General features: G+C 45.6%; 1 protein-coding gene across 1 annotated transcript in view; it reads left to right on the top strand.

Annotated features, from left to right (window-relative positions):
* The first annotated feature begins 1,206 nt into the window (after positions 1–1,206).
* The window catches only part of CTTNBP2NL (CTTNBP2 N-terminal like), a 94,974-nt gene continuing 80,078 nt past the window's right edge, over positions 1,207–16,102 (top strand). Inside the window, exon 1 of the mRNA XM_077294903.1 lies at positions 1,207–1,498. The gene's annotated coding sequence lies outside the window, so the exon portion shown is untranslated. The remainder of the gene's footprint in view (positions 1,499–16,102) is intronic.

Below are 16,102 nucleotides of genomic sequence, written 5' to 3' on the forward strand. Positions count from 1 at the left end.
CATTTCCCCATGTGAAATCTGTGGCTAAAACAATTTTTTTTTGGTACAAATGTAGTTATTTTGTCTTCACTGCCCCATGGTATAAAAGTCTGTGACACACCTGTGGTGTTAATATGATCACTGCAGATTAATTCATTGAGGGGTGTAGGTTGTAAAATGGGGTCACTTATGGGGCGTTCTCCTGTTCTGGCACCTCATTCTAGATCCAGACAAATATTAGGCTGTCTCTGAAACCAAGAAACATGGCACTGGTACAAGCTGGGCACTGAATTTCCACTCCGTAACATCTCCAGCGGATGGAAGGAAGCCGAGATCCTGAGCCCCATCTAAAGGTGGTGGAAACCCCAGCACAGCACGTACAGTTGTCTCTCATCAAGCATATTGAGAACGTCAATGGTCGGCAATTACAAAGGGAGCTGCCAGCAGAAGATCTTGATGATTTCTGTGCCCAAGTGCATTCAGAATGGCAGAATATTCCTCAACATGTATAACCTCATTGTAGCATGCCCGTGTGTGTGTTATTCTGCACGCGGGGCTCACACCTGATACTGAATAAATCAATATGACAATTTTGTTTCCATTTTTTCATCACTTGCATATGATTACCATAATTCCACAACTTTCCCTTTTGGTGTTGCAATGTATTGATAAGTGTATATAAAATGATGGTCACATAAACACGTAGGCTCCGATTTATCACGACCGCCATTTTCACTCCGATCTTGAGGAGGCGTGCTGGAGTCGGACGCTGCGGTGGTGGACCTCCGAGGTCTCCGCAGTGGGGGATCTGGGGGGACAGGAGTGATGAGCGGGGTCACCACTACCCAGCTTCCCCACTTTGTCTGCGCTGGGCGATAATGGTGTGAAAATGACAAATTATTTTGCGTTGTGTGAATATTTTGCGAGTCTCTAACGTTTTTTCCACAGTGTGAAGAATGCAGTGACTCGGCCATATGGTAAATCATAGTTCTCTGCGCACTGTGACGTCTCATCAGCCATTTTACAGGATTTACAAGGAGCACAGTGAAGTTTTCCCCACATCTCCTGTCCACAGTGGGCTCTTCTCCCCTCACACTTGGCTCTATAGTGCTAGCACCGTGGGGTCTGCACAGCTTGTGGTCTATGTCACAGCCGCAGCCCGGCGCATCAGAGCACGGCCATAGTGCACACAGGCTGACGTTCCCCAGCCCCGGAGCCCCCTCCTCTGCCCACCATGACCCCCATTATCACAGACGTGCTCCGGGTGATGAGGGGGTGGGGGACGCAGAAGTTGCACTATTGTTTCCCTGCAGCCCCGGATGACAGAGCAGGGATGGATGGATGTGGCCTCTCCCAGTCCTGTGTGGGGAGCGGACCAATCTCCTCCGGCGGCTGACTGCAGCCAATCGTGGCGCGGTTTACATGGAGCGCGGCCGGGGCTCAGCCTTGTCCTGATGGTAGAGAGCTGGGAGGAAACCTGAGCGGAGGTTGTGAGTCCGGCTCTGCAACAAAGGGACAAGTGAGTGCAGCCCGGGCCGGGGGCGCAGGGGGCGACGTGGGGGCTGCTCCGGGGGCGGACGGGATGCTGTGCTGGTGGGTAGCAGCGGCCGAGCTGGCGGCTGCCTCAGGTTACACTGCAGCTGTGTACACGGTGTGCGGGGACTGGTACATAGTGAGTGCCAGGGTATATACTGATACTGGAGCTGTGTGCCAGGGTATATACTAACACTGGAGCTGTGTGCCAGGGTATATACTGATACTGGAGCTGTGTGTCAGGGTATATACTAACACTGGAGCTGTGTGCCAGGGTATATACTGATACTGGAGCTGTGTGTCAGGGTATATACTGATACTGGAACTGTGTGCCAGGGTATATACTGATACTGGAGCTGTGTGCCAGGGTATATACTAATACTGGAGCTGTGTGCCAGGGTATATACTAATACTGGAGCTGTGTGCCAGGGTATATACTGATACTGGAGCTGTGTGCCAGGGTATATACTAATACTGGAGCTATGTGCCAGGGTATATACTAATACTGGAGCTATGTGCCAGGGTATATACTAATACTGCAGCTGTGTACACGGTGTGCGGGGACTGGTACATAGTGAGTGCCAGGGTATATACTGATACTGGAGCTGTGTGTCAGGGTATATACTAACACTGGAGCTGTGTGCCAGGGTATATACTGATACTGGAGCTGTGTGTCAGGGTATATACTGATACTGGAACTGTGTGCCAGGGTATATACTGATACTGGAGCTGTGTGCCAGGGTATATACTAATACTGGAGCTGTGTGCCAGGGTATATACTAATACTGGAGCTGTGTGCCAGGGTATATACTAATACTGGAACTGTATGCCAGGGTACATACTAATACTGGAGCTGTGTGCCAGGGTATATACTAATACTGGAGCTGTGTGCCAGGGTATATACTGATACTGGAGCTGTGTGCCAGGGTATATACTAATACTGGAGCTATGTGCCAGGGTATATACTAATACTGGAGCTGTGTGCCAGGGTATATACTAATACTGGAGCTGTGTGCCAGGGTATATACTGATACTGGAGCTGTGTGCCAGGGTATATACTAATACTGGAGCTATGTGCCAGGGTATATACTAATACTGGAGCTGTGTATCAGGGTATACTAATACTGGAGCTGTATGCCAGGGTATATACTAATACTGGAGCTGTGTATCAGGGTATATACTAATACTGGAGCTGTGTATCAGGGTATACTAATACTGGAGCTGTATGCCAGGGTATATACTAATACTGGAGCTGTGTATCAGGGTATATACTAATACTGGAGCTGTATGCCAGGGTATATACTGATACTGGAACTGTGTGCCAGGGTATATACTGATACTGGAACTGTATACCAGGGTATATACTGATACTGGAGCTGTGTGCCAGGGTATATACTGATATTGGAGCTGTATGCCAGGGTATATACTAATACTGGAGCTGTGTATCAGGGTATATACTGATACTGGAGCTGTATGCCAGGGTATGTACTGATACTGGAACTGTGTGCCAGGGTATATACTGATACTGGAGCTGTATGCCAGGGTATATACTAATACTGGAGCTGTATGCCAGGATATATACTGATACTGGAGCTGTATGCCAGGGTATATACTAATACTGGAGCTGTATGCCAGGGTATATACTGATACTGGAGCTGTATGCCAGGGTATATACTAACACTGGAGCTGTATGCCAGGGTATATACTAACACTGGAGCTGTATGCCAGGGTATATACTAACACTGGAGCTGTATGCCAGGGTATATACTGATACTGGAGCTGTATGCCAGGGTATATACTAATACTGGAGCTGTGTGCCAGGGTATATACTGATACTGGAGCTGTATGCCATGGTATATACTGATACTGGAACTGTGTGCCAGGGTATATACTGATACTGGAACTGTATACCAGGGTATATACTGATACTGGAGCTGTGTGCCAGGGTATATACTGATATTGGAGCTGTATGCCAGGGTATATACTAATACTGGAGCTGTGTATCAGGGTATATACTGATACTGGAGCTGTATGCCAGGGTATGTACTGATACTGGAACTGTGTGCCAGGGTATATACTGATACTGGAGCTGTATGCCAGGGTATATACTAATACTGGAGCTGTATGCCAGGATATATACTGATACTGGAGCTGTATGCCAGGGTATATACTAATACTGGAGCTGTATGCCAGGGTATATACTGATACTGGAGCTGTATGCCAGGGTATATACTAACACTGGAGCTGTATGCCAGGGTATATACTAACACTGGAGCTGTATGCCAGGGTATATACTAACATTGGAGCTGTATGCCAGGGTATATACTGATACTGGAGCTGTATGCCAGGGTATATACTAATACTGGAGCTGTGTGCCAGGGTATACACTAATACTGGAGCTGTATACCCTCTGTGTGGGGACTGGTACATAGTGTGTGTGCCAGGGTATATACTAATACTGGAGCTGTGTGCCAGGGTATGTACTAATACTGCGCACGCTCTGCCTTAGATCAAACGTCACTTCCTTTATAACTAGCCGCCCTGATTGGTTTACTACTTGTATTTAAAGCCCATTTTCCCCTGATGCCATACCCCCGGAAGAAGGCACTGGTGCCGAAACACACGTTGGGGTGGGTGTCTCTGCGGTCACACAGGTAATTCTCTTGGCTTCATTCTATATTGCGTTTCTTTTTGCTTCAGGTCCATTACTTTGTTGCTTTTAAGGCTATTTGCCTTCTAATATATTGTGCACAATAAGTACTTCACCACTGGTGGTATATATACAATGTCTGTACTAAGTTGCACTTTATAGCACTACTAGCTGAAGAGCCCGGCGTTGCCTGGGCATAGTAAATATCTGTGGTTAGTTATAGCACCTCACTTCTCTTATTTTCCCATCACGCCTCTCATTTTCCCCCTCACATCTCTCATTTTCTCCCTTACACTTCTCATTTTCCCCCCCACTCCTCTTATTTTCCCCCTCACTCCTCTTATTTTCCCCCTCACTCCTCTCATTCCCCCCTAACACTTGTCATTTCGACCTCACATCTGTCATTTTCCGATCACTCCACTATTTTCCCTCACTCCTCTCATTTTGCACTCACACCTTTTCATTTTCACCTCACACCCCTCATTTTCACCTCACACCTCTCATTTTCCCCTCAGTATATACATGTTTGTCTTCTCCCTTATATATAGTATATTCCTTTATGTCATCTCCTGTATATAGTATATACATGTATGTCATCTCCTATATATAGTATATACCTGTATGTCATCTTCTGTATATAGTATATACCTGTATGTTATCTCCCCTGTATATAGTATATACCTGCTGTATGTCATCTCCTCCTCTATATACCTATGTGTCATCTCCTCTTTTATATAGTATATACCTGTATGTCATCTCCTCCTGTATATAGTATATACGTGTGTCATCTCCTCCTGTGTATAGTATATACCTGTAAGTCATCTCCTGTATATAGTACATACCTGTGTGTCATCTGCTCCTGTATATAGTATATACCTGTGGGTCATTTCCTCCTATATATAGTATGTACCTGTATGTCATCTCCTCCTGTATATAGTATATACCTGTGTGTCATCTCCTCCTGTATATAGTATACACGTGTGTCATCTCCTTGTGTATATAGTATATATCTGTGTGTCATCTCCCCTGTATATAGTATGTACCTGTGTGTCATCTCCCCTGTATATAGTATATACCAGTGTGCCATCTCCTCCTGTATATAGTATATACTTGTGTGTCATCTCTCCTGTATATAGTATATACCTGTGTGTCATTTCCCCTGTATATAGTATGTACCTGTATGTCCTCTCCTCCTGTATTAGACCTCGTTCACACGTTATTTGCTCAGTATTTTTACCTCAGTATTTGTAAGCTAAATTGGCAGCCTGATAAATCCCCAGCCAACAGGAAGCCCTCCCCCCTGGCAGTATATATTAGCTCACACATACACATAATGGACAGGTCATGTGACTGACAGCTGCCGTATTTCCTATATGGTACATTTGTTGCTCTTGTAGTTTGTCTGCTTAGTAATCAGATTTTTATTTTTGAGGGATAATTCCAGACTTGTGTGTGTTTTAGGGCGAGTTTCATGTGTCAAGTTGTGTGTGTTGAGTTGCGTGTGGCGACATGCATGTAGCGACTTTTGTGAGATGAGTTTTGTGTGGTGACATGCATGTAGCAACTTTTTGTGTGTCGAGTTGCATATGACAGGTTAGTGTAGCAAGTTGTGTGCAGCAAGTTTTGCGCATGGCGAGTTTTGCGCGTGGCGAGTTTTATGTGTGGTGCGTTTTGAGTATGTGCAAGTTTTGTGTGAGGCAACTTTTGCATGTATTGCAACTTTTGTGCATGTGGCAATTTTTCCGCGTGTGCAAGTTTTGCGTGTGGCGAGTTTTCCATGAGGTGAGTGTTGCACGTGTGGCGAGTTTTGCGTGAGCCTAGTTTTGCATGTGGCGAGTTTTGCGCGTGGCGAGTTTTGAGCGGCGACTTTTGTGTTTCGACTTTTATGTGGCGAGGTTGGTGTATGTGTGGTGAAATGTGTGCTGAGGGTGATATATGTGTTCAAGCACGTGGTAGTGTGTGGCGCGTTTTGTGTATGTGCAGATGCCAATCCTGGACATACACACACACACACACATACATACACACACACATTCAGCTTTATATATTAGATTGCACCTTATGACCTGTCCTATTCCATTTACTTAGCCTGGGTTAGGCTACGTTCACATTTGCGTTGTGCGCCGCAGCGCCGGCGCCGCAGCGCCGGCGCCGCAGCGCACAACGCAAAAAAAACCGCAGCAAAACGCATGCACAACGCTGCGTTTTGCGCCGCATGCGTCCTTTTTTTAATTGAATTTGGACGCAGCAAAAATGCAACTTGCTGCGTCCTCTGCGCCCGGACGCGGGCGCCGCAGCGAAGCATGCGGTGCAAAACGCAAGTGCGACGCATGTCCATGCGCCCCCATGTTAAATATAGGGGCGCATGACGCATGCGGCGCCGCTGTGGCGCCCGCCGCTGCGGCGCCCGCCGCTAATGTGAACGTAGCCTTATATGCAATTTGCTAACCTGTTGGACTGCCGTGGATATACCTTTTGTAGTGCCATTGTCCTGTCCCTGCTTTTAATATATTTGATTATAGTTTATCTATTAATAAAATTTATCATTTTAAACTTTATTTGGTTCATTTGGTGCTTCTCTTCTTTGTTAGGATAATAAAAACAAGTACAGTAATCTTAAACAATACAAGTCACGACTGGTACAGGAGGAGAGAGGACCCTGCCCGTGAGGGCTCACAATCTACAAGGGATGGGTGAGGATACAGTAGGTGAGGATAGAGCTGGTCGTGCAGCTATTTGGTCGATTGCTGGTTACTGCAGGTTGTAGGCTTGTTGGAAGAGGTAGGTCTTCAGGTTCTTTTTGAAGGTTTCGATGGTAGGCGAGAGTCTGATATGTTGGGGTAGAGAGTTCCAGAGTAGGGGTGATGCGCGAGAGAAATATTGAATGCGATTGTGGGAAGAGGAGATAAGAAGGGAGTAGAGAAAGAGATCTTGTGAGGATCGGAGGTTGCATGCAGGTAAGTACCGGGAGACGAGGTCACAGATGTATGGAGGAGACAGGTTGTGGATGGCTTTGTATGCCATGGTTAGTGTTTTGTACTGTAGTCTCTGGGCAATGGGGAGCCAGTGAAGGGATTAACAGAGAGGAGAAGCCAGGGAATAGCTGGGGGACAGGTGGATTAGTCAGGCAGCAGAGTTTAGAATAGATTGGAGGGGTGCGAGAGTGTTCGAGGGGAGGTCACAGAAGAGCAGGAGGTTGCAGTAGTCGAGGCGGGAGATGACGAGGGCATGGACTAGGGTTTTTGCAGATTCTTGGTTTAGGAATGTACGGATCCGTGAAATATTTTTGAGTTGAAGTCGGCAGGAAATGGAAAGGGCTTGGATATGTGGTTTGACGGAGAGATCCGTGTCAAGGATTACCCCGAGGAAGCGAGCTTGTGGGACTGGGGAGAGTGGGCAGCCGTTTACTCTAATTGATAGGTCTGTTGGGGGGGTCGCGTGAGATGGGTGAAAGATGATGAATTCTGTTTTGTCCATGTTAAGTTTTAGAAATCTAGCAGAGAAGAAGGATGAAATAGCGGACAGACATTGAGGGATTCTGGTTAGTAGGGTGATGATATCTGATCCAGAGAGGTAGATTTGTGTGTCATCGGCATAGAGGTGATACTGAAACTGTGAGATTTTATGAGCTGTCCCAGGCCAAAGGTGTAAATGGAGAAGAGCAGGGGCCCTAGGACTGAACCTTGCAGGACTCCGACAGGGGGCGAGGTGAGGAGGTGGTGTGTGAGTGGCAGAATCTGAATATCCGGTTTGTTAGGTATGACGAGATCCAGGATAGGGCCAAGTCTGTGATGCCAAGGGATGAGAGGGTCTGTAATAATAGGGAATGGGGAATGGTACACTGTGTCAAAGGCAAAGGAGGAGGACAGAGTAGTGTCGCTTGCTCTTGGCTGTTAGTTGGTCATTGGTGACTTTAGTTATGGCAGTTTCAGTGGAGTAGTGTGACCGGAAGCCAGATTGTAAGCGGTCGAAGAGGGAGCAGGAAGAGAGATGGGAGGACAGTTCAAGATGGGCGCGTTGTTCCAGTAGTTTTGAGGCTTAGGGGAGAAGTGATATAGGGCAATAGCTAGATACAGAGGATGGGTCAAGAGAAGACTTTTTGAGGATAGGTGTGATTGAGGCATGTTTAAAGCTTGAGGGGAAAACACCAGTTGTTAGTGATAGGTTGAAGAGATGGGTTTGGGTTGGGATGAAGACTGGCGAAGTTCGGGATGAAGTGGGATGGGATCGGGTCAAGTGCACAGGTGCTGAGATGCGATCTTGAGAGCAGAGTGGAGAGCTGATCTTCTGTAATGGTTGAGAAGTTGGTTTTGGAGGTGGAGGGCTGGCAGTTGGGAGGAAGGGCTCTGGGGGTTGTCGACCAAAACTGTCTCTGATGTTATCAATCTTCTGTTTGAAAAATGAGGCAAAGTCTTCAGCTGAGATGAGTGGAGAGGGAGGGGGTACTGGGGGACGGAGTAGAGAATTGAAGGTGTTGAATAACTGTTTAGGGTTGTGAGACAGGGAGGATATGAGAGATGAGAAGTAGTAGGTTTTTTTTAGCTGTTGCAAGTGTGGCCTTGAAAGTAGTGAGGGACTGTTTGAATGCGACGAAGTGTTCGTTGGACTGGGTTCTTTTCTATCTCTGCTCAGCAGCCGTTGAAGCTTGCCTCAGTTCTTTGGTCAGGCTGGTGTGCCAGGGCTGTCTGTTGATTTTGTGAGCTTTGGTATGTGTGAGAGGGGCTACAGCTATTGTGGTGTTATATAGAGCGGCATCCGCATTGTGTAGGGAACTTATATCTGTAAGAGGGAGGAGGGATTCAGAGAGTGAGGCTATGTGCACACGTTGCGGATTTACTGCAGATCCGCAGCGTTTTTTTCCACGTTGAAACGCTGCAGATCCGTAAAGTGATTTACAGTACAATGTAAATCAATAGGAAAAAAAAAATGCTGTGCTAATGGTGTGGAAAATTCCGCATGGAAAACGCAGCGGATTGAAAGAAGAAGCATGTCACTTCTTTTGTGCGGATCTGCACCCATTCCATTATAGAAATCCTCAGGGGTAAACAAACGCAGGAAAAACGCACAAAATCCGCAAGAAAAGCACATCAAATCTGCACCCACATTTTCTGCCAGGAGATGCAGATTTTGTGCAGAAAATTCTGCACCCAAATCTGCAACGTGTGCACATAGCCTGAGTGTAGATCAAGGTGTTTAAGATTTCTGCGAGGGTGTGCAAGTTTGTGGGTTGGAGATTGTAGACAAGGAGTGGAGAGGAAAGAGAATGTGAGTAGGTTGTATATACTAATACTGGAGCTGTATACCCTCTGAGCGTGGACTAGTACATAGTGAGTGTGCCAGGGTATTTACTAATACTGGAGCTGTATACCCTGTGTGTGTGGGGACTTGTACATAGTGAGTGTGCCAGGGTATATAGTAATACTGGAGCTGTATACTCTGTGTGGTGGGACTGGTAAATAGTGAGTGTGCCAGGGTATATACTAATACTGGAGCTGTATACCCTGTGTGTGGGGACTGGTATATGGTGTGTGCCAGGGTATATACTAACACTGGAGCTGTATACCCTCTGTGCAGGGACTGGTACATAATTTGTGCAAGGGTACAGTTGTGATCCTGATCAAACGTTCACATGCCCTGTTGATTTTGGCCTGATAACATGCAGAGAAGTTGACAAAAATGGGATTGCATGGCTACTAAAGGTAACCTCCTCACCTGTGGCCTGTTTGCTTGTAATCAGTGTGTGTGCATAAAAGCTGAGTGAGTTTCTGGAATCCAGACAGACTCTTGCATCTTTCATCCAGCCACCAACGTTTCTGGATTGTGAGTCATAGGGAAAGCAAAAGAATTGTCAACGGATCTACGGGAAAAGGTAGTTGAACTGTATAAAACAGGAAAGGGATACAAAAAGATATCCAAGGAATTGATAATGCGAGTCAGCAGCGTTCAAACTGTGATTAACAAATGGAAAATCAGGGGCTCTGTAAAAACAAATCCACGGTCAGGTAGACCAACAAAAATGTTGTCCACAACTGCCAGGAAAATTGTTCTGGATGCAAAGAAATACCTACAAATAACATCAGCTGAAATGCAGGACCCTGAAAACTAGCAGTGTGGCTGTTTCAAGATGCACAATAAGGAGGCACTTGAAGAAAAATGGGCTACATGGTCGAGTCGCTAGAAGAAAGCCATTACTGTGCAAATGCCACAAAGTATCTCACCTACAATATGCAAAACAGCACAGAGACAAGCCTCAAAACTTCTGGAACAAGGTAATTTGGAGTGATGAGACCAAAATTAAACTTTTTGTCTACAACCATAAACGTTACATTTGGAGAGAGGTCAACAAGGCCTATGATGTTTTGGGGATGTGTGAGCTACAAAGGCACAGGAAACTTGGGCAAAGGTGAAGGAAAGATGTATGCAGCACATTATCAGCAAATACTGGAGGCAAATTTGCACTCATCAGCCCTGAAGCTGCGCATGGGATCTACATGGACGTTCCAACATGACAACGATCCAAAACACAAGGCCAAGTCGACCTGTCATTGGCTACAGCAGAACAAAGTGAAGGTTCTGGAGTGGCCATCTCAGTCTCCTGACCTCAATATCATTGAGCCATTCTGGGGGAGATCTCAAGCACGCATGCTAGACAGCACAGGAACTGGAGGCTTGTCGCCAAGAAGAGTGGGCAGCTTTTCCATCTGAGAAAATAAAGAACCTCATCCACAACTACCACAAAAGACTTCAAACTGTCATTGAAGTTAGAGGGGGCAATACACGGTATTAAGAAATAGGGTATGTAAAGTTTTGATCAGGGTCATTTGGATGTTTTGGGTTGTCATTATTATTTAAAAAGAGAAAACACAGTAGTTTGACAATAAATGGCTTCACCCAACCACTAGCCATGAGTGAAGAAAAAGTTTTGGTGTTAGCATTCATATTCTCTGAAATAAGGCCAAGAAAGCAACAATTGTGCCGGGGTATGTAAACTTTTGAGGACAACTGTATATACTAATACTGGAGCTGTATACCCTCAGTGCGGGGAACCTGTCTTGCCTCCAAATGCTATTAACCTGCAGAAATAGGGTTAGTCTCCAGATTAATAATATTCCAATGTTGTCTGGCTGCCTTACTGAAAGTGTGGCTACCGGGAGGAGATGATTTTTATTCCTCCCGGCAGCCTCTGACTCACAGTTAGAGGTGTGGCTGGCGTGGCTTCAGCCACCATCCAGTACACAGTGAGTGGCAGCTGTAAACAAGCATGATATTTTGACAGTTCACTCTGCACACCTGTTGTAGAGCGAACTGTCAGTCAAACTGTTGGGGCATGCTCACAATGCTGTGCGTGTTGGCTGTAACTATTCCAAGTATACCGCTAATTAAAAACAGGTGGCGCCTGGGCGGTAAATAGTTCTTTCTCCCGGTAGTCACGCTTTCAGTAAGGTGGCCTGACAGCATTGGAACTCGAATAACCCTTTGTCTGCAGGTAAGTATTGTTTGGGGACAAGACAGGTTAATTTTAAAGTGTATGGAAGGAGGAGCAGGGAGAGGTGTCGTGGCCACATTGAGGTATCCTTGTTCTATGTGCATGGTTCTGATTTTAATTGATGGAACTTGTCCCCGTTGTACACTATGGTGCTGTGGACATGTCTGGAGGAAATCCTTGGAAACTAACTTTTTGTGTAGTATGTGACAGAAGGATGTGAGGGTATATTTCCATTCGGTACTAAATGTCGTCCATACCACTGGTAAACATGGCACATGTGCCCACCGGTCCTTCTGCTTATGGTTATTTCTGTGTGTCCAGCAGTGCTGAGTTCCTACCTAATATTTTCCAGACATTCAGTAAATTAGAATAAAACCGTACTATTAATAATACGGGATAATATTTTCCAGTGTTTTGTCTCCTCTGCCTCCTGCACAGTTTTATTTTTTGCTCTTATGTGTTTTCTGGGTCCATAGGGGTCACTACGTTTTTCACATGACCTTTGTGTTTTCCTTTATAAAATTAAATCACTTTTATTACTTATGTGCTGAAACCCGACTCCAAAGTGACTGCTGGCCTTTCAGGGTTTTGCGCAGTGATCATGTAATCTCCAGTGTACCGTCAGAATATGCCACCACTAGCTACAGTGGCAAGTAAGTTTGGGCACCCCTTGTCAAAATTACTGTTATTGTGAACAGTTAAGCAAGCTGAAGATGAAATGATTTCTGAAAGGCCTAAACTTAAAGATGACTCATTTCCTTTGTATTTTAGGCAAAAAAAGGTAATAAATATATATGTAATTTCATCTTTTAAAAAAGTAATAAATATATATGTATTTTCATCATTTTAGAAAAAGGAAAATGGGTCAATGCAAAAGTTTGGGCACCCTATATAATTAAGTACCTAGTAGCACCCCCTTGTAAACGCTTTTTATGTTGCAAGACAAGAGTCTTTCAATTCTTGTTTGAGGGTATTTCATCCATTTTTCCCTGGAAAATTCTTCCAGTTCTGTGAGATTCCTGGGTCATCTTGCATGCACTGCTATTTTGAGGTCTAGCCACAGATTTTCAATGATGTGCAGATCAGGGGACTGTGAGGGCCATTGTAAAACCTTCAGCTTGTGCCTTTTGAGGTAGTATATTGTGAATTTTGAAGTGTGTTTAGGATCATTGTCCATTTGTAGAAGCCATCCTCTTTTCAACTTCAGCTTTTTTACAGATTATGTTATGTTTGCATCAAGAATTTGTTGAAATTTCATTGAATCCATTCTGCCTACTCTTTTTGCTTGAAATGTTCCTCGTACCAGTGGCTGCAACACAACCCCAAAACATGATGGATCCACCCCCATGTTTAATGGTTGGCTAGATATTCTTTTCCTGAAATTCTGTTCCCTTTTTTCTCCACATATACCTATGATCATTTTGGCCAGAGAGTTATATTTGAACCTCATCGGTTCACAGGACATCTTTCCAAAATGCATCAGGCTTGTTTAGATGTTCTTTTGCATACATTCTGACTCTGAATTTTATAGTGACGAAGCAGGAGAGGTTTTCTTCTGATGACTCTTCCGTGAAGGCCATTTTTTTCAGGTATCTCTGAACAGTAGAACAATGTCCCACAACTTTAGAGTCTGCTAAATCTTTGTGAAGGTCTTTTGCAGTCAAGCGGGGGTTCTGATTTGCTCTCTAGCAATCTTGCTAGCAGCTCTCACTGAAATTTTGCTTGGTCATCAAGACCTTATCTTGACCTCCACTGTTCCTGTTAACTGTCATTTCTTAATTACATTTCGAACTGTGGAAAGGGCAACTTGAAAATGCTTTCCTATCTTATAGTCTTCTCTTGCTTTGTGGGCCTCCACCATTTTCATTTTCAGAGTGCTAGGCAGCTACTTAGAAGAATGTATGGCTGCTGTTTTTTGACACCAGGTTAGAAGAAGCTGTGTTTTTATAAAGCTGGGAAATCTGCATCACCTGGCCTTTACTAATGATGATAATGAACAAGCCACAACCCTAACAGGGTAATTAAAGGAAACCTATCACCCCGTTTTTTTCGGTATGAGATAAAAATACTGTTAAATATGGCCTGAGCTGTGCATTACAATAGTGTAGTTTGTGGACCCCGATTCCCCACCTATGCTGCCGAAATACGTTACCAAAGTAGTCATTTTCGCCTGTCAATCAGGCTGGTCAGGTCGGATGGGCGTGGCTTCTTCCCCCAGATATTGCGTAGTTTTCCGTTGGTGGCGTAGTGGTGTGCGCATGTCCAACGTCCCCAATCCTGCACGGGGGGGTGAAAATAGCAGCGATGTCCGTTATTCCATTGGTGGTCGATGGGCGCGGCCATCTTCCTTTGGCCGCGCGTGCGCAGAAGCGGCGCTCTGCTGGCCGCGGCTTCAGGAAAATGGCCGCCGCGATCTCCATCTGCACACGCGCGGCATCCCGCGGCCATTTTCCTGAAGCCGCGGCCAGCAGAGCGCCGCTTCTGCGCAGAAGCGGCCAAAGGAAGATGGCCGCGCCCACCGACCACCAATGGAATAACGGACATCGCTGCTATTTTCACCCCCCCGTGCAGGATTGGGGACCTTGGACATGCGCACACCACTACGCCACCAACGGAAAACTACGCAATATCTGGGGGAAGAAGCCACGCCCATCCGACCTGACCAGCCTGATTGACAGGCGAAAATGACTACTTTGGTAACGTATTTCGGCAGCATAGGTGGGGAATCGGGGTCCACAAACTACACTATTGTAATGCACAGCTCAGGCCCTATTTAACAGTATTTTTATCTCATACCGAAAAAAACGGGGTGATAGGTTCCCTTTAAGGTCTGAAACCTTGGTCAAAGTTATCAGAGCACACACATCGCCAAGGGTGGTCAAACTTTTGTATCGGCCCATTTTTCTTTTTGTAATTTTTAAAATGTAAAAGATGAAATTATATTTATTTTCCTAAAATACAAAGGAAATGTTGTAATCTTTAAATTTAGGCTCTTTGAGATCATTTCATCTTCAACTTGCTTAACTGTTCACAATAACAGTAATTTTGTCCGTGGGTGCCAAAACTTTTACATGCAACTGTATGTGGTAATGGCCTGACCCCTGGATCCTGTACTGCAGTGGCATCTCTGTGTGGAGCACCGTGTCTTAAAGGGAATCTGTCACCTACATTTTCATATATAAGCTTCGGCCGTCGCCATCAGTGGCTTATCTACAGCATTCTGTAATGCTGTAGATAAGCCCCCGATGTAACCTGAAAGATAAGAAAAACAAGTTAGATTATACTCACCTGGGGGTCGGTCTGGTGCGGTCCGGTCCGATGGGTGTCGCTGTCCGGGTCCGGCACCTCCCATCTTCATGCAATGACATCCTCGTCTTTGCTTCCTGCCACGGCTCTTGCGCAGGCGTACTTCATCTGCCCTGTTGAGGGCAGCGCAAAGTACTGCAGTGCTCAGGCGCTGGGCTTCTCGAACCTTTCTCAGCGCCTGCGCACTGCAGTACTTTGCTCTGCCCTCAACAGGGGTGTGTTCCAACTCTTGTAGGTGCGTTCCAACTCTTGATAATGGCCACTACACTGTGTATGTGGTTGTGCTGTTTCGGCTCTGCCAGAAATTAAAACTACTGGTAGGTGAGGCTTGCCGGATTTCGATAGATCCTCAATAATGAAGTAGTGGACAACTCCTTTAAGTGACCAAAACTGTTTTGGGTAAGCAAGGTGACATGCATCTCCTGTAAGGTGGCCACCAGCTCTTAGTCATGCACATCAGATCTTTAGTCACATGGCAATAGATATACCTGTAGAGAGCACTTGTCTCCCAATTTACCCTAAATGACATATATCGGCAGAATGGCAACTTAGCAGAGGGCACTGTTTTCCCCAGATGGAGATGTTGGCACAGATGCAACTTTCAATTGTGCACCCCTACCAAACTGATGTGTAGCATTCGTGGGGGAAAAGGCCGTAGAAGAATATCATCCACTCATCCACCAGCCTCTTCTGACTCGTATAAGAGAATTAGAAAAAAGCTACAATAGTTCCTCCTGGCACTACAGTAAGTCAGGCATGGGTTTGGAGGTGCACTAATATCACACCATTACCACTGAATGCAGGTATAAAAATATTATTAGAATTGCAAACTAGTAATTGTTGCCACTCTTGGTAAGTGGCGGTAAGGATGTTTTACATCAAGGTAACCTGACGTTTGCGGATATAGGGGTAATCTGCAGGTTAACAGCATTACATTGCTGTCTGGACACCTCCACTGGGCGAGAATGAGCTTTATTCCTCTGGGGAGGTGCTGACTTTGGCCCGGAGGCGTGCATGAATCGGCTCCAGTCCCTGCTCAGTACACAGAGAGTGGCCGCTGTACGCATGCTCTGGCACTATGATTGATGGTTTACTCTGTAGCAGATCTGTGTGCTTTTCCATTCCTTAGGCCTCCATTAATTCTGAGA

Source organism: Ranitomeya variabilis, chromosome 3 (assembly GCF_051348905.1).
Source record: "Ranitomeya variabilis isolate aRanVar5 chromosome 3, aRanVar5.hap1, whole genome shotgun sequence".
Classification (NCBI taxonomy): domain Eukaryota; kingdom Metazoa; phylum Chordata; class Amphibia; order Anura; family Dendrobatidae; genus Ranitomeya; species Ranitomeya variabilis.